The 19,038-nt window shown below is 43.4% G+C and overlaps 1 protein-coding gene across 4 annotated transcripts in view; it reads left to right on the top strand.

The window, feature by feature from the left end:
• Positions 1–717: 717 nt before the first annotated feature.
• The window catches only part of sipa1l3 (signal-induced proliferation-associated 1 like 3), a 120,202-nt gene continuing 101,881 nt past the window's right edge, over positions 718–19,038 (top strand). For all 4 annotated transcript variants that reach the window (XM_072695540.1, XM_072695538.1, XM_072695539.1 and 1 more), the window contains exon 1: positions 718–973. The gene's annotated coding sequence lies outside the window, so the exon portion shown is untranslated. The remainder of the gene's footprint in view (positions 974–19,038) is intronic.

The following is a 19,038-nucleotide window of genomic DNA, read 5'->3' as shown; positions in this document are numbered from 1 at the left end:
ACTACAGAGAAGCTGCAGTTTCAGCGACACTACCACAAGGGTGCGCTCTACACCGCCACAAAAATCCCCTGGCTTGTAAAAAACGCATGGACGCGGACAGTGCTGCTGATCTGCAGACTGTTACGGAGACATACACTGTTTCTTTACATTATTAGTAGTGGGCGGTGACGTCAGTCTGCTGTCATACAGGCCGAGCAAGCCTGCAACTGCAACAAGAGGAAAATCCCAGCGTCCCAAATAGGATTTTACAACCACAGAAAAACACACACCTGTTTAAACTAGCTACCTACTTATACATAATACAACGTTTAATATGTAAATAAATGAATAAATATATATATACACTTATAATTACAACCAATAAACTATTCACATATTATTTATGAATTATTGTTTACGCTTTAAATGAACAGAAAGTGGACATTTGCCATTTGTGTGCCCTGTAATTGAAATAAACTGCATGAATTATAAATTAGATAATTATTTATATATATATTATTATATTTTATAACTTGTTGAGTGATTTTTTTTCGCGCGTGTGACTCTTCATGGCGCGCGGCCAGATCGCACAATGCGGTATTCCTCATCAGCCATGCATTACCACCAGCTCACTCTGTGTGTGTGTGTGTGTGTGTTGTGGCAATGCGCATGCGTGGTGCAACGTGTGTGTGTGTGTGTGTGTGCGTGCCGGGCGTCGTGGTTTCGGTTGGCTGGGAGAGGGAGAGCGAGTGAGCGAGCTCGGGGAATACAGAGTGTGTGTAGAAGCGTATTCTCCTCGTTGGGAGGAACACACACACACACACACACACACACACACACTCACACACACTCACTCACTACCGGGAGAGGAACGGGGGGCTCTGTGTTGGATTGTGCGCGTATTAAAGGACTACACACACACACACACCCCCGCTGGAGGAACTGGAGGAACTGGAGGAGCTGGAGCTCTGCTGCTGCTGCTGTGCGTAATAAGGTAAGAAACCCGGGCTGGACCGGTCAGTCAGTAAACCAGCATTAGAGGCTTTAGCTGGTGCTGCTAGTGGAGCCTCTGATCTCCCGTCTTCAGTCCTTCTCCCGGGTTCTCCACCCGTCCTGCTCCACACTGGCCTTTCTAACAGCGCGGCTGCGCGTTTGGGTCAGACACGGAGCAGCACGGGGGTCAATCCGGGCGGTTTTTCCTTCTCCTGAGAGAAATCCTAAGCAAACAGAAAACCGCGGTTCCTTCCTGGTCACTCAGTGCGCACGCGCCGGGGTGGCCAGGCTGGATCTCCAGCTCACCTGGGTCTGCATTCAAACGCCAGCGCAGGGACAAATAAGCAGGAACCTGATCTTGGATCAGTCCTCGACCTCAGGACTGCTTTGTGAATAGCAGGGTTGGTGCATCTGAGCGTGTAAAAGTGGAAGAACTTGAAGTTCACCTTTAGAAGCTCTGCCTGTTTGGACGATGCACCTCTTTCGCAGACCTTTCAGTGGTTCTGAGCCTCTGTGAGAGCATGGCCGCTTTACAGAAGATCAGGTTACATGTTTACATGGGTACATGTTACAGGAGCATGAAGGACTTGAGAGAGTCAGTCTATATGAAGTCTGGGAAGTGAATGTTGATGTGTTAGGACTTGTGTTGTATGAAGCTGTAGCAATGAAATGTTAGGTGAAGGTCTAGTTAAGAGTTGTATAAAGATGGAGTCAAAGGTATATGGAGATCTAGTGTTATATGGAGGTCTAGTAAGAGTTTATATGAAGGCTTTATTGTGAGACAGTAAGCGTTCTATGTAGGTTTAGAAAAAGACGGTCAGTATGAAGAGTTATATGAAGTTCTACCAAGAGTTACATGAAGGTCTACTAAGAGATGGTCTACATAAAGTGTTCTATGAAGGTCTACCCAATTTGTTATGAAAGTCTAGTAAGAGGTGGTCTGTATGAAGTGTTATATGAAAGTCTAGTTAGAGATGGTTTGTATGAAAGTCTAGTAAGAGGTGGCCTGTATGAAAGTCTAGTAAGAGGTGGCCTGTATGAAAGTCTAGTAAGAGGTGGTCTGTATGAAAGTCTAGTAAGAGGTGGTCTGTATGAAGTGTTGTATGAAAGTCTAGTTAGAGATGGTTTGTATGAAAGTCTAGTTAGAGATGGTTTGTATGAAAGTCTAATAAGAGGTGGTCTGTATGAAGTGTTACAGGAAAGTCTAGTAAGAGGTGGTCTGTATGAAGTGTTACAGGAAAGTCTAGTAAGAGGTGGTCTGTATGAAGTGTTACAGGAAAGCCTAGTAAGAGGTGGTCTGTATAGAGTGTTACAGGAAAGCCTAGTAAGAGGTGGTCTGTATGAAGTGTTGTATTAAAGTCTAGTAAGAGGTGGTCTGTATGAAAGTCTAGTTAGAGATGGTTTGTATGAAAGTCTAGTTAGAGATGGTCTGTATGAAGTGTTACATGAAAGTCTAGTAAAAGGTGGTCTGTATAGTGTTATTTGAAAGTCTACTAAGAGGTGGTCTATAGAAAGTGTTATATTAAGGTCTACTAAGAGATGGTCTACATGAAGTGTTATATGAAGGTCTATTTAGAGACAGTCTGTATTGTTTGAAAGTCTAGTTAGAGATGGTCTGTATGAAGTGTTCTGTAAAGGTCTATTAAGAGTTATATGAAGGTCTCCTGAGCCTGGTGTGAATATGGGATCTCGGACCTTTAGTTTGCATGTTGCAGTTTTATTACAATGCCTTGTGTTCCTCCCAAACTTTCTTTTGACTTGCTCTGGCTTTGGGAGAATGAGAAACAGTGCTGTGAGGAAGTGTGTGTGGATAACATTTGGAGACGCATCTAATAATAACTCATTCTTATACTTATGCGTTTTTGAGGACTGTGAGTAGCCCGGAGTTGCTGCGGCCTGGTCCGGTTCACCATGAAATAGTTTAGTCTGCAGAGTCAGCCGAGTGTGTTTGATGTGCTTCGGTTTGGGCGGTGGAAGATATCTGAGTGTGTGTAGCTGTGATTTTGGAGAGAAACCAAATTCATATTAATCCTTACAGAGTAGATGAAGGTGGGTCTGTGTGTGCCTGTCTGTTTCTGAACTTCCAGCAAACGAGATACTTGCATGTTATCTCTGTCATGCAAAAACCGAAAATCTCTGTTATTGACTTTTTGACATAATGTGAATCTGGCAGTTATTCTTTATGTTGTGTCCAAATTTCTTGATGAATGGACCAATAGAAATGCTCCAAAATGACTTGGAATGAAATCATTTTACATCGACTTCCATTGAAAGTTAAGACGTTTTTCCCTTCTCCTGTAAAGTTGTGTTTTGGATATACTAGGTTTACAGTATCCTGTGTGTGGGTCGGGCGGTCATCCCAAATTAGTTAAACTCTGGCCTGCTCGGAGCAGGAAATATCCCACTTAATATCAAAATCAGCTTTTTATGAGGCCGCCAGACGGACAAGACAAGCGCTTCAGCCTTTTACTTAGCAGACATCCTCTAGGCGCTTAATGTAATCAAGTGAATAGATTCAATAGCAATGATTTTGATTAGGCCGGTTGGATTAGTTCAGGTCAGGAGGAAAGCACAGGGCCCAGTTTTTTTTTTTAACGTAGCTGGACTGTTTAGAACAGCGAGCATCAGTTCCTGCTGTCATGTACAGCAAGCCTCACTCCATTCCTCTGTAAGGAAATAGCATTACAAAGACACTGTGTGTTTGTGAGGATTTGAATGCCGTAGTTAATCTGAATAACTGCTTCCAGGTGTTGGGCTGAGCTCGGCTTTTCACCGCCTCTCTTTTACAGTAGCTCGTGTGTGTGTGTGTGTGTGTGTGTGTGTGTGTGTGTGTGTGTGTGTGTGTGTGTGTGTGTGTGTGTGTGTGTGTGTGTGTGGAATTTCTGGCATTCCGGACTTTTCTCCACTTGGACTGTTCTGTTGCCCTGAAAGGACTCTCTTGCACTGTTCTGCCTTTCTGTTTATACACACACACACACACACACACACACAGACGCAGCAGTGTTTGCTGTCTGCTGGATTATGATGCCTGCTGTAAGTAGGTTATTTTTCAATCGATACACTCTGCTAGGAGTTGGCCCGGGCTGCCCGTGGAATCCATGTGGCGTCATCTTTAGGCTGTCTGCTTTCACACCGGGATGCTGATTGGGGTCTCCGTTTGTGCCGACATGCTTCAGGCTCCTTGTCATCTGCTTGTTGCCAATTGATGGTCACTCATTGGGTTCTATCTTGTTTCACACAGTCTGCTGGTACTGTAAAGGATTATGACTTGTGAGGTAAGGGTGAGCTATATGGCAAAAACAATAGATAACATTACTTAGAAGACATTAAGGACCTCACACCAAACTACAGGTGACATATAGAGACTCGTACATTCACTACAGTTCCCACAATACCTTTCAAACTTTACTAGCTATAGGACGATAGGACCTCAAATCAAGATCACGATGAATAGCATATGTTATATTTGTTACGATGAAGAAACAATTATATAAAGTGCTGGAGATGCTCAGTGTTTGAGTTCTCCTCCATGTTGCAGACTGGACGGGGTGGAGTCACATGACTACACACGTGGTAATATATTTTTGAGGGGACAGTACATGTGTGTTTATATATATATATATATATATAATATATATCTACATACATCTTAACTTAAATCCCACCCCTTTTCCAAGTGACAATGTAATATTTTGGACCCTGTAGGGTTTTGAGCTAGCTGAGTGTTCTCTCTCAGTGATGGGTGGGGGTGGAGGGAGTCAGAGGTCACGATATAATTGGTTAATGTATTTTACCCCACCTACAGGTGCATGGTGTCATCATCATGTAGACCAAAAAGGTCAGTTTTAATTTAAGTTTAACTTTAATTTATCCTTTAAATAACAGTTATAGGTTCTCAACACAATTCGATCAGTAGAATGTTATTAATGAGTAGTATATAATGCAAACCAGTGTTTGTAGGAGGTTTTGTCCCCCCTGACCTTTTGGCAAGTTCATTTCGAACCCTGTCCCACTTTCTGTTTTTGGCCAAACCCTAACAGTGAAGAGAAATCCATTTCCCCAGTGCAGGAATCAGACTAAAGGCAGTTAGCTCCAGCTTCCAAGCGCGACTCTAGCTCTCTAGCTCTGTCTGTCCCTCGCTCTCCTAGCCTGTTTGGCTGGAGTAAATATAGCCTGTTTGGTTTTTGCTGGAGGATAAACACAGATGTCAAGTAGGCCTGCCTGCCGCAGCGCATTCAGACCAGGAGTTCCTTCCTCAGTGAGAGAGCGAGAGAGCGAGAGAGAAAGAGGGAGATTGATTTATCACTTGGGAGACGCTTTATTGTCCTTCGAGCGCTCCCCGTTGCTTTTAGTGGTCCGTCCTGCATATGTTAACACATGCGTACACGCTGATTAGTCACACGGTCGTGCATGTTCATCACGGCGGTTAATTGCAGTTAGCGTAGTTAAATTTTAGACCGTGGTGCGGACGCTGGAATTGCACATTAACCCGAGCGGTGTTTGCGCTGTGGCGTCACTAACCGGCTTTGCCGCATGTTTACCTACAGCGACTGTTGGGGCGGTCAGCAGTTTAGCAGCAGCTTAACGCATTTACTTCATTTGCTTGTCTGTGTTTAACCTGCAGTGCTGGGTAACATGCTTGCTGTGTCTGTGTTTTGTGTGTTTTTTTGTTTTTTTTTTAGCTTAAATGTTGGAGGACAGTGTTGATTTGAGTACAGAGGAAAGCAGGCCTCAGTTCCACCTGTTCTGGCTGGGTTCAACTTTGCCACCTGTTTCGTTTCAGCCTCTAAAACCAGCGCGACCTGACTGACAGGAGAGCACTGATGCAAAACAGGTGTTTTTTTGGGGGGGGATTTTTCCTTATTAGCTTTGGCCCTAATTCAAGCTAAAGTGAAAAGTCAGCAAGAAATTTGTTTTTTTGTTTTTTTTTAGTTAACTTAGTCAAAAGTTCACCTAATTCACATTTCCTACTTCTGCACCTCATTTTGATCCACAATACATATTGAGTTGAGCCTAAAAACCTAAAATGAACAAATGAGCTGCAGCCAAAATTTGCTTAAATATTGCATACGATATTTTGTCTGTGAACTATTTCTGTGTCATGTAATTTCACAGCTCTAGAGTGGCCCTACAGTCTAACTGCTGCTCATCAGGTGTGAGGAGATCATACGTCTAATTCCCAGCAAGGGCTCAGCGCGCCATTGTCGAAGGCCTCCCTCAACATGCAAATATTGAGAGGAAGGCTAAACGTCTCAAGGACTGGAGCAGTCCCAGGTGTAGCTAATTTACTATTGGTTTTGAGGCTTAGCCTAAAATACTTAGCCGAACATTGACTGAAGTAAGTTGATTTAACTCCAGCAAGCACTCTGGAATCAGTTACTCTCTGATTTTAAGCCGGCCTGGCGTGTGTTCAGTTTCCAGTTCTTCAGTTTTGACCTGGAGCTACGAGGCTAATGTAGCGGACAAGTAATGGAAGATTAGACTTCACCAATTAGCAATCATGAAAATGACATGCTCAAATCCTCACACCCTGGCCTCAAACCATGTTGAGTTTTTCAGTAACTTCCAATAGACTTGCTTATGAGGTGCTCCTGACACTGTTTAAGACTGTTATCAGGTTGCATAGCTAAGAACAGTGTTCGCAGTATGGCTTAAATATTTAATCCTCCTCTGTAATGTAGAAAAATGTGTTAAGGGACGGTGTGTGGAATTCTGAAAGGTAAAACTCTAAACTGATTGAGCATTTAGGGAGTAGTGGAATACCTAACGTAAGGAGAGGCTGCCTGGTTCTTCCATCGTACACTACTCTCCTTAATGAGCCCAGATGTTGCAGCCCACGCGGTGGTGGAAGGAGGCCATCATCCATCCCTGGAGATTCTGTCGTTCACAACTTGTGTTCATTAGGCATTTCCTATTGATCGGGCAGTGCGATTTATTCTCCCGCTGCGGAGGAGCTGAGGGGGAAGCGAGACGTCCAGAGGAAACTGTTGGAGCGGGAAGAGGAATCCTCGACTGCAAATAACACGCATCAGGAAGGAAATGATGATGAATGGACACTGACTCGGTCACATGACTCACTCCTTCACATATCCCCTCCACTCCGCAGGCAGGCCGCTCCCACAGGGGCAGTTCAAAACGCAGAAGTGCTGTTTGTATGAAGGAGCCAGCAGGGCGTGAGGCAGAGCCTGTTTGAGTGCCCAACCGTACCTGAACAGGAGATGGATGGATTACAGCAGGTTTGGCCTGCTTCCTGTACTGACGGTTGGGGCCCCCTTGGGCCCAGTGATGTGACCAGAAGTCTTATCACTGTTTTTCTGTGTTGACCGAGTGGATATACATGAATATAGAGTCAAGGGGGGAAAAAAATAGGACACCCCAGGTGTGCAAGGAGGAAACCTTTGCTGTCAAAAAAAAGAAACATCAGGGCAAACCTAGACAAAGACCAGGACTTCTGGAACAGTGTGCTTTGGACAGTCTTGGGTTTCCTCTTTGCACATCTCCTGTTTGTTCTCTTTCTGATGGTAGATGCTGTTCTTCCACATCAATTGTGGCAAGAAAACTACCCGTAGGTCCCTTGATTATGAGAATTCAGGGTTATTGGAGGGCCCTTTATGCATCTAGTGGTCTGCTCTTGAGCCGAACTTGCTAGGACGGCCTGGCCTGGCCATGTTAGCAGTTGTTTTAAATGTTCTCCACTTGTAATTTAGTGGACAGTGGAACGTCTGGTTTTTAATTGTTCTGAGATCTTTTTAAACCCCTTTCCCAGACTCCCCTGCATCTACAACCTTCTTTTTGAAGGCCTCAGAGAGCTCATTGGATCTCACCATGGTAATCCCACTCACTTCAGCAATCAAGAGCCAACCCAAACTAAGAGCCTGTTTATGTGGTTTTGGTCATCGGATCACGTCTGCATGAAACGCCAGCAAACACCACCAAGATGCAATTGTGATGCCTTTTGAAATGCCTTTTCTGTTTTCTGTGATCGGATTCTGTCAGGCAAGCAGAAATAGTCATGGGGGGGTTAATATAAGCGTTTGGGCTTGATCACGCTGATGCTTACTTACCAGTAGATGAGAGCAGTGTTACAGAGTCTGTTCCTTTTCAGTTATAACAAGCTGTCACATTTTCTGATGAGCTGTTATGGAAATGCGAGAACCATCTATTGTTCCCTTGCTTGGTAGAACCCCAACCGTTCCACTAAGCTGTTCACAGTCTCCCAGAGCAGGACAATTTTAATAAGAAACTGTTGGTTACAGGAAGTAACAGAAATGATGTATGGGTTGGTGTGATTTTTAGGCTGGAAAGTAAAATCGCATCTCATCTGGTAACACTGGGGGCGCATTTTAAGGGACTGGTATAACCAAAATCCGTTCAAAGTAGATCCAGATACTATCTGAATACAAAATGCATGTTGTGTCAAGTGTGAACAGGCTCAAAATGTCTAATGATATTCTAAACATCTGCACCTGGTTGTAATGGTAGATATTTTTTAGGTAACCTTCTATAATAACAGAATCTAACAAAGAAACGCAGTGTCAGTAATGCAAAGCACCACTCTGAGCACTAATACTGCTCCTGTGTAGAGAATCTTCAGCTTGCTTAACATAAATAATTGAGTTAAAAGCCAGTACCTTAAAATGTAGAGCATTCTAATGATAATCTACACTAGAAACAACATTGATTCCATCCTGGGATATCAGTATCAGGCCGATATTTGAACGTAGGAAATCTTAAATCCTGCCTAAAACAGCTCTGATTATTTGTATCATCAACTAGGTCACATTACAGCAGTAGTAGCTACATGATAATGATGATAATGACCGCAAACTCCGCACCACAGCAGTCAGTTGAACATGTCACTAGAATCTCAATTTTAGTAATAAATGGGGGGGTAATCGTTCCTAACTTTTGTTCCCTCATAAGAAAATTACATTTCTATTAATGTTTTAATAATTTGTAAAAGATAGTTCTTCAATATTCTTCAAATGTAGATCAAAATGTCCTTATGTTCAACTATGTTTATAAAAGGATCATATATAGTACATGTACAATGTAGCACATTATTTTACCATAATAATAGCAGCTTACAAAAGGGCATAACCCTTTAACCAAAAATACCTCAGATGTGTGATATCAGGAAAACAAATGTTGTATTTTAATATTCACTATCGCCATCGTTCTATCACCCAGACCAAGCTCCTCATCCATCTGGACCTCACACTGCTCAGAGAGCTATTCGCTATGTCAGGCAGGAAATGAATGCAGAGGGATGACAAGCTCGTGAATCACCCCCACAGTGAGGAGACGGATCAGGATCGAACACACACACGCACTCGGAGGGAGTGTGTTCGGAGCCTATCTAGGCCAAATGAATAACTGAGAACCGAAGGGATGCGCAATTAGTCAAACTATGGATTTTTGGCCTCTCCAGTTAATGCATTTCATTTAGTGGTCCTCCAGCTGAACCACACTCCAGCACTGCAGCCAGCCCTGCTTATCTAACGAGTCAGCTAATGATTCACGCAGCAGAAATTTCCTGTGATGTGGGCGCGTTGACCAGTCGCAAATATTTCCTTTGGACATTGTTTTGTGAGCTTTCTTATAAATCGCAGGTGTGACTTCAAGCTTGTTTTGGTGGAATGAGGCCTACAGCAGTGTATTGAGATGATCCTCTTAGTGCTTCCTTCAAGTAAGATTAGTTTTAATGACCCTGAAGGCTGCGGTGAATATAAGGAATGCACCAGCTCAACTTTTTCCTGGTACTGATTCCTTAAATCCAAAATTGAGTTGATTGCTTAATGTACTGTACCGCCTAAACATAGTTCTATATTGAAGACTTGGGATAGACATCCTGATCCGATCCAATGGATCAGGATTGGGGCCAATCCAGGCATATTTGAACCTGGTTTCAGGGTATTGGCTATAATATACTAATACAGGGTTGTACAGTGCAGCGAAACACTATTAGGCTAGGTCTCTATTGCAGAATAGGTAGGACATGATACAATAGTTCTAGGACAATAGACAATAGACACAAGGCACAAGACTGGGTGCCAATAAATAAAAAATTATATTTAAAGCCCGATCCAGTTCAGATCCTTTGTTTTTATCCCGGTTTTTCAAAAATCACTTCAGTGCAGCGCAGTGGCTGATGGAAGAAGTTGGGAAAATTGAGCTTCTAGTGAAATCTTCCACTGACTGCTGTGGTGTGGAGTTTGCTGCTGTTGTTGACGCAGCGTTACAACTGTCACACAACATTATCATGTAGCTACTACTGCTGTAATGTGACCTAGTTGATGATACAAATAATCTGAGCTGTTTTAGGCAGGATTTAAGATTTAATTTTTCTCCATCAAATATCGGCCTGATACTGATATACCAGGATGGAATCGATGTTGTCTGTAGTGTCGATGATCATTAGAATGCTGTACATTTCTAGGTATAGAAACCTGGCTTGTAAGTCATAATTATTTATGTTAAGCAAGCTGAAGATTCTCTACAAGGGAGCAGTATTAGTGCTCAGAGTGGCACTTCGCATCACTGACACTGCGTGTCTTTGTTAGGTACTGTTATTAAAGAAGGTTTTGTAAAGATGCGTAAACTGTATCAGATTGGATTTGTTATGTAAGTACAGATGCCGTTAACGACCCAGTAAATTGGATCAGTGCAACTCTAGGGTTTATTATTTGCCTTTTATTATTTTTTTTGGTGTGTATGTTAGATTCATGACACCTTCTATGATCTTTCAGTACCATTCAAGGCACTTCTGTTCCAATAAAGACACCGTGACGGAGACATAGGTCTGTGCTGGTGAGTAAATGGGCAGTAAATTGTGTGGAACGCAGGGTTTCAGGGTTAGGATGAATACATGTAATGGAGTTAATTCCTCTACGGTGGTTGTCTATTTTAAAGCGGAGTGAGATGGCCTTGGCGTCGGATACAGTGCGAGTATTGATTTTAAAGCGCTCTGGTTTGGAGCTCGCTTCTCTTTCAAGAAAGCATTGGCTTTGCCTCTGCTCCGAGCACTGATGTGGTCGTAACTGTAGGGGCTGTACTTTTTTCCAATCCCCTCTGTACTCCCACACAGACACGCACACATGCACACTCATTTGTATAGCCTACACACATTCCCACTCATCACTACAAGCTGTGTGGACAGCCTTCCCGTTCTCTCTCACACACACACACACTTCCAACACTGCTTTTTTATTCAAACTTGCAGAGAATCGCAGTTCTCTCCGACTGCTTTAAAAAAAAATCTCTGATCTTCTCTGAAGCTCCATTCAGCTGACATCCCCATCATATGTACGAAGGTGATGTCAGCTAAATGTATACGTTGAAATGCTTGTGAACACCCCTTCTAATGAATGGATTCAGCTACTTTAAGTTGCATCCATTGCTGGCATAGATGTGCAAATGCACATGCCAGTCCCTGTTGAGAAGTGTGGCCAATGGAATATATATATATCAATACAGCCCCCCAGCATTGAGCTGTGGAGCAGTGGCACTGTGTTCTTTGGAATGATGGCGCTCCAGCCACTACTTTAGGGATGAGTTGGGGACTTGGGAATGAGGTGGCGTGATGATCATCCACCATTCTGACTTCACTCTTAGCGAGTTTGACGCTGAATGCAATCAAATCCTTACAGTACGGCTCCAAAATCTAGTAAAAAAGCCAGTTACTCCAACAAAAGCAGGAGAGACTCTTTTTATGACCATTAATTTAGTAAGCAACAGGTGTCCCAGTACTTTTGTCCATATTTTGTGTGTGCGAGTGTGTGTGTGTGTGTGTGTGTGTGTGTGTACACAAATTACAAATAGTCTGTATAGATTTGTGACTGGATCAGATCAGGTCCATTCTTTCCCTCCCTTCAATATCCCCTCATGTCCGTACCCGCGAGGCTAATGTAGCTAACAAGTAAGAGTCCGCCTTTTAACATTAATGCTAATTACAGGCCTTAAATAAAGCTGTCTGTAAACGGACAAAAGCCTGTTCAGAACACACCCTGAGCTCAATTTGTTTTGCACAGACAAACTGAAGAGGTTTAGAAGATGTAATGACTCACTGTAGTCTAGAAAAACGGAAGTAACCGTCTCAGCAGAACCACTTTTACCTCAGAACGGTGTGTTAGCAATCCGGCTGTCGCTGTCCGGTTTGAAAGTGGCATAGCACTGCAAAGCAGGACATTATGCGGATTAGGGATGCGCCAAAACCACTTTTTAGTTTCCAATAATGTTACCAGATTTTCAAGTATCTGCCGATACCGAGTATCGATACCGATACCAACTCTGACAGCATTTACTGGTTAAGGAACTTCCCACTGTAAAACCAGCCGGCGGTGCCTCTCGACCCACTGCTCAGAGCAAGGGCCCTATTTTAGCAAGGGGGCCCTTGCTTTTGGCGAGCCGTCAACCACACAACGCGTAGCTTGATTTAGGGTGTGTCAATGTGTCTTTGCCTTGCGTGGCTCAAAAGGCCTGTACTGAGCCTCTTAATTATTAATGGGTGTGTTTTGGGTGTAACGTGCAACACACCAGTCAGCGCATCACTCGCCATTGCCGGTCTGAATTTGTCGGATTGCTATTTCAGGGGTGCGAAGCAGGGTTGTGCGCGTCGGGCACGCGCCTGTGTTGACAATTCAGTGCCAGGATAGCAATGAACTTCTACCTAGAAGTTAGCCTAGCATCTCCGCTTCTAAGCTAAATAAGCAAACTTCATCAGATATCAAACATGATATTAACTCATGTTAACTTGTCAAACTATCCTATTTTACTGTTACTAGGATAGTAGTTGTGGGATTACGATCTGTTGATTCTCCTTTGAGATGGGTGGAATCCCCTCATTGGTTCCCAGTCCTGGTACGGTGTCTTAGAGCAGGGAACCCCCCCCCTCCCAGGCATGCAGGGCATATTTTGGGCTGAGAGCCACTATATTGGCAGAAGCTTTTGTTTGTAGGCCTAGGTGTAATCGGATGCCTGAAAAACTGATCTACATGATCTACATGTTCATTAGCGATTGCGTCCAGATTAGCAAAGCTGAAGTGTGTTGTTAATAACCGGTGGGCTGAGAGGGAGCCCCCGCAGTGCTGGGTCACGTCCCGCTGTCAGCACTGTGCCCGTGGCCCAGACAAAGCTGCAGATTGTCTCTCCAGCTACAGAGTGCCAGGCTTAGGGTTTAACGCAGACGCTCGTGCCAAAAGCAGCCAGACCTCTTTTCCCCACCCCTCCTGCTTCTTAGAGGAAGGTGTGTATGTATGTGGAGGTTTGTTTTGGTACATTTTCAGGAACAAAAAGATCAATTCCATGTTTCAGCTAGTTATTAAGGTTACAGTTGAGGTAGATTATCCTATAGATTATGCAAAATAAAAGGAAGGTGGTGCCTAAACTGACCATGCTGGAGGGGTGTGCTAAACAGTGCAACTGCATTCGATGCCATTATTACTAGAATACTCCATGATACACACAAGCCGGGTTTTTCATTCGGACGTTTGGTAAATGTTATGCTATTCATATTCCAAAATTCCTGCAGACAAAAACAAAAAGCCAAAGAAGTATTTAGATATGAGAATGTCAAAAGCAACTTTCCCGATCAGACCATCCATAGGGCCAGTCTTTTCTAATAATGACATCTAATGCAGTTGCACTGTTTAGCACACCCCTCCAGCATGGTCAGTTTAGGCACCACCCTCCTTTTATTTTACATAATCTATAGGATCATGTGACTTACAGCTTTTACCCTTTTCCATTTTGGCTTTATCCATATTCTGACTTGGCAGAAAAATTCTGCATAAAAATCTATTCTTTTTTTTTTTTTCTTAAATTTTAGCCCTTTTTCATTCATGTTTTTTGAGCATTTTCTAAATTTGCTAAAAAGTATTACATATGGGACTAATTATTACATATAGGCACTTTCGTGTATATATAGTACATAGGGGGACTGTTGTTGTCATATGTAAGATCATTTTAAACTTTTGATCCAAATGCTCAAGTATATGTGTGTATATATATATATATATATATATATATAAAATTATAATTAAGGCCTACCTGAAACCCCCGCAGCCACAACATCCTAACTACAGTGGATACCTGTGTGCGGGGGGGTAGGCCTAAAAATTGTAAGTTGAACTGGACGGAGATTATTTGGTCATATATGCTAATTATTGGTCTTGCTAAGTAAGTAAATGTCAATGTATTAATGTTCATTTTACATACTGTACATACATACATATATAGTGCAAATATAATGAATTATTATTGTACTTACATATGGGAAATATTGCATATAGGTAATTACACAAATATAATACATAGGGGTCATATCTATGACCTCATGTCCTGACAAAGTATAAAAAACAAGTCTGTGTGTCTGTCGGTGCTGCACTCACTGCATAGTTCAGGTCCAGTAACTGTAGGGTCATTGTTTTAATTCTAATTGAGTAGAGCATGTGGTCAGACCCTGAACGCTCTCTGGCTGCTTTTTCACTCTGTCTGAAGCGGGTTTTGTTGGGTGGGGGGTGAAACAGTTCGTTTATGTGGTGCTCCAGTTCCTTCAGTCTGCAGGAGCACTAACACTCTCTGAAAAGCTCTATTTTTAACTCATTATCTGTAGTGTGTGTGTGTGTGTGTGTGTGTGTGTGTGTGTGTGTGTGAGAGAGAGAGAGAGAGAGAGAGAGAGAGAGAGAGAGATAGTGGATGCAGTGAGATCTTTATGTTTAACAGTAGTATGTTTGTGTGTGTTAATAAGGGACAATGTTCAGTCATTTGTGTCACACATTTGTGTGTGTGTGTGTGTGTGTGTGTGCACATTTGCTAACACCCATGTTTGTTTATTCTACCCCATGTGTTTGTGTGTCGCTTATCTGTGTTGTGTGTGTCTATAGGGAGTTTAAGGGCACTATCAGTGTTTGTCACACACATGCTGGGACAGACACTGGGACACACACACACACACACTGGGATGCACTGTGTTTAGTGTGTGTGTGACAGAGAGATGGTAGAGCGAGGGAAGTGCCATGTTTTCTCTGAAGAACAGGGAAGCCCTTATCATCGTGGGAGATGGAGTGATTAGGGGGGAGTGTTTGACTAGACTGACAAAGAGAGAGAGAGAGAGAGAGAGAGAAAATGACGGAGTGTGTAAAAAAAGAAAGGAATGAGGGTGAATTTATTTATTTAATTTTTTTTTGTCTCACTCACTCACAAATTTTCCGGGTTTCAGAAGACCTCCTTCTCTCTCTCTCTCTCTCTCTTTCTCTCTTTCGCTCTCAGACCTCAACACTGGGTTCGATGCCTTGATTTATGAATGTGTTAAAGGAGACGTCGCTGTTTATTCACTCCCACCGCCCTCACCTCCTGACGGTCTAGGGGGTTGAACCAGTGACCTACCGGGCCCGAGCCTATTCTCTAACCTATAGGCCTTGGCCGGCCTAACTACCGTAACGGCTGCGATAATCACCACAGAAGTGACTCCTTTAGCTGTAAATAATGATGATGATCATAATAATAATAACAGTGTAATCTGTCTCTCTAGCCCCTTTCTGACATGTACTGTGACCCAGAACTTGTATGTGTGAATGCGAATGTCCGGATCAGTTATACTTGACATTACCCAGACTCTAGTACAGTCCGGGTAATACGCCAGTGAGCCCAGACTTCACAGTGGGCCATGTCGTTCCTCAAGCCTGCACTACACCGGCGCCGCCCCTTGCCTAAACCACACGGAACATTTCCTGTAGTGAGAGCGTGTCTGACACGGAAACTCTCCGGCCGTTCCCTACATGTGTGGAAGGGCAACTGCGGAATATGACCGGACCTGATTCTCCAGACATTTTCCGGAGTTCATATTTAAAAATGGCTTCTGTCTCACTCATTCTGTTTCTCTCTTTCTGTCTCGCTCTCATACTCTGCTTCTCTCTCTCCCTCTTCTTCTGTTCTCTCTCTCTCTCTCTCTCTCTCTCTCTCTCTCTCTCTCTCTCTCTCTCTCTCTATACTGTCTGGTGGCACCTTTTAGCTCAGGCTAGCTCACAGCAGTTCTCAGAAAAAGGGAAGAGTTTGTGGAAGCATTTCATGGTGCTCTGCTGTGTGTGTGTGTGTGTGTGTGTGTGTGTGTGTGTGTGTGTGTGTGTGTGTGTGTGTGTGTGTGTGAATACACACGTGTGTGTTAGATGATGGTTTGGCATAGAAATCTAAACCCAAAAGGGAATCCGACCAAACCCAAGCCTTTTTTTTTTTTTTTTATGTTTTAGGCCTGAACACCGGCTACGTTCCAGCGTTCACGTGCTCCTCAGTGACGTGTCTCCACTCATTCGGTTGTTCAGTGAAGTGTCCCAAAGCGCAACAATGCAAACAGACAAATCTGCTGACCACCACGAGCAAATCCAGCTCGCAGTGCAGCCAGTTAAACAAACACTGCTTTAATAGACCAGAAAAATTTAAATAAGAGCATCCCACTGTGGCCGAGATAATTACACACTGTAGCCAGGAGCCGGGCGAGTCCAGCACAGCCAAGATGCAAATGCAGTCGCCCAGTCAAAGCAGTCCGCGGGTGAATGCGTGGGCTGGAGTAGATGGTGAATTCTACCACCATGTCTTGCGCCAGTTCATGGTTTGAAGGCTTTTATATTGGGGTCTTCTCCTGTTTACTGCTGCTGGTTTGTGCTGATGGCCTGAGCATCAGGTAGGCCTCGACTTGAGTACTTAAAGAGGAAATTCCACTGATTACAAATTAAATGTAAAGAAAAATGACAATGTTCCTCAAGAAGCCTGGAAGAACCCTTGTTTTAAAGGGCGTAGCTAGTTACTTCTAAATGTATTCTGTAGATGGTGACGGGATGCGAAATGACATCTGAGCGTGAAACGCATCCGATTAATAAGCGTAAGAATTAGAGAGGACCTCCCCTGAACCCGTCAGCTCATGCCGGATCCTGTCGGGCTCAGGTGGGGTAGCCGCCCCGTGGTGTGTGTGTGTGTGATTGAGACATTGCCTGTGGCAGACAGATGCTTCTCGCTCTCTGAGGATGGAAGGTCAGAGCAATAAGCTCTCCTCATTGGCCAAGCTGGCGTCCTGTCCCGTCCCGCGCCGACAGCTTCACTTTAACCGCCCCTGGGGAGAGAGACTATTAAACATGACAGGAATTTAATGTGGTCTGACCCGTGCATGGAAACTCTGCGAATTCCTACACAGTCTAAACACTCACCCACACAAGCGCACACATACACTCTCTTACTTATGAAGGGGCGTGGCCTTTCAAACTGGTTCCCACGTCTCAATCCGACAGGAATGTTTTGCAGCCCCATAGGGAGTCTACAGGCCCCAGACCCCTTTTTACCTCACCCTAGGCTGCTCCCCTCCCTCTTTCCTCTCTGTGCCCTCCCTTTCCCTTTCAGAACCGTTCCTGCTTCAGCGCCCGCTGTTAAAAAAGGAATTAATGGACTGCCCGCGAGTGACATTATAAATTGATGTGTTTAAGGAATGAGACGGTTCTCTTTGGCCGAGGCGAGCGATAAAACACCATAAATTATTGACTGCACACAGCAACAGCTGAAACCAGACCAGCGTTGAAGCCAGATGTCCAAATACTCATTTAGTTTGACTTCTGACAAGCAGGTAGAGCTGCCCCAGTTCTTTTATATTAAACTCTGTGGCTTTAGAAAGAAAAGCAATTGATTCAAATTTACATTTTCTGTGTTTTGTTAATGTGCATTATAAATAGGCTTGTCCCAATCCATATTTGCTGGACTGATGTTTGTTGTTTGTCGACTACAGATGTGAAGTAAATGTTGTAATAGTGAGTGAATGTGCTTTTTTTGGGGGGGGGGGGGGGGGGGGGGTGTTAGTGTGCGAGTGTGTCTGTGTTTGTGTGTTAGCATTAGTGTTAGCCTCCACTCTGGTTCTAAATGCACTGTTCAGTGCCGGTTTAGAAACACAAAGGTGTGCGGTTCTCCCGCTGGCAAAACGGAGCACACGGTGCAAAACGGCTCCACGCTGCAGACTCTAAATTCTTTTATTCATCTTCTGAAAACTTCCGCACTGTGGCCGGCTGGGCAGTAACATCCGCCTGGAGGACACCAGACGGCGCGCTGAACACCGCAGAGAAAACAAAGAATCGGAACTGGATTGAGATTAAAACAGCAATGACCACAGCCATTAAAACATGCCTGGACCAGCCCTGGTCACAATCCACTGACCACTGATCCCGATCCCTAATTTGAAATTCTCCTATTAGCCTTAGTTGCAGGAAGAAACAGCCAGGCAGACCGTCCTAGTTGAAGTCCTAGGTAAAGTACCTAGAAGTTCTGGTGAAAAGGGCTTCCTAGTTGATCTTTTTCCAATGCTTTAGTGCCTTAAAAAATAGGGATGCACCGATACCACTTTTTCTTTTCAATACCAGATTTTCAAGTATCTGCCAATACAGAGTACCGATACAAACAACTTAAATACTTGATAGATGGCTATACATCCTGATAATACTTAAAAAGAACAGCATGTTGAGTAACTGCACTTTTCAAAAGTTTCAGAGCTATGAAACAATGAAAATTACCAAGCAAGTAGGGAAGCATAATCTTGCTAAACTCGACCAAACAGCTCACCAGCAACATTTCATTACAAGTACACGTCTCTATGTAAAAACATACTCAACTTCAGTGTGCGGCCTTAAAACAAACTATAAAAGTTTCATTAAATGTCTGTTTAATGATAATAACTATTTAACTATTGGCTGTTTACTGGTTGTTTAAACGTTTGGTTTCATGAAGTATGCAAACAAACATTTTCTATGTTACGAAAAAAAAAAAAAATTGCTTTCTCCTCAAATCTTGTCCCAACAAGCCATGGCCCCCTCTAAGCAGCTGACTGTCACTCTGAATATTAAAATATTCATATTAGAATATATATAGAGAATAGAGAATTAATATTATAAGATTAAAATAATAGTTTTCTCAGTTTGTAATGTCTTTAAGAAATGGCCGTTAACAAAGGAGTGGAGAAATAGAGGTGAAGTTGAGGTCTGAAGGACCAGGGATGTCTTCAGACAGAACTGCTAGTAGGGTTACTAGATCAAATCCCCT

This window comes from Salminus brasiliensis, chromosome 13 (assembly GCF_030463535.1).
Source record: "Salminus brasiliensis chromosome 13, fSalBra1.hap2, whole genome shotgun sequence".
Taxonomy (NCBI): Eukaryota; Metazoa; Chordata; class Actinopteri; order Characiformes; family Bryconidae; genus Salminus; species Salminus brasiliensis.
The sequence above is the reverse complement of the archived record's forward strand: the minus strand, read 5'-3'. Positions and strand labels throughout refer to the sequence as shown.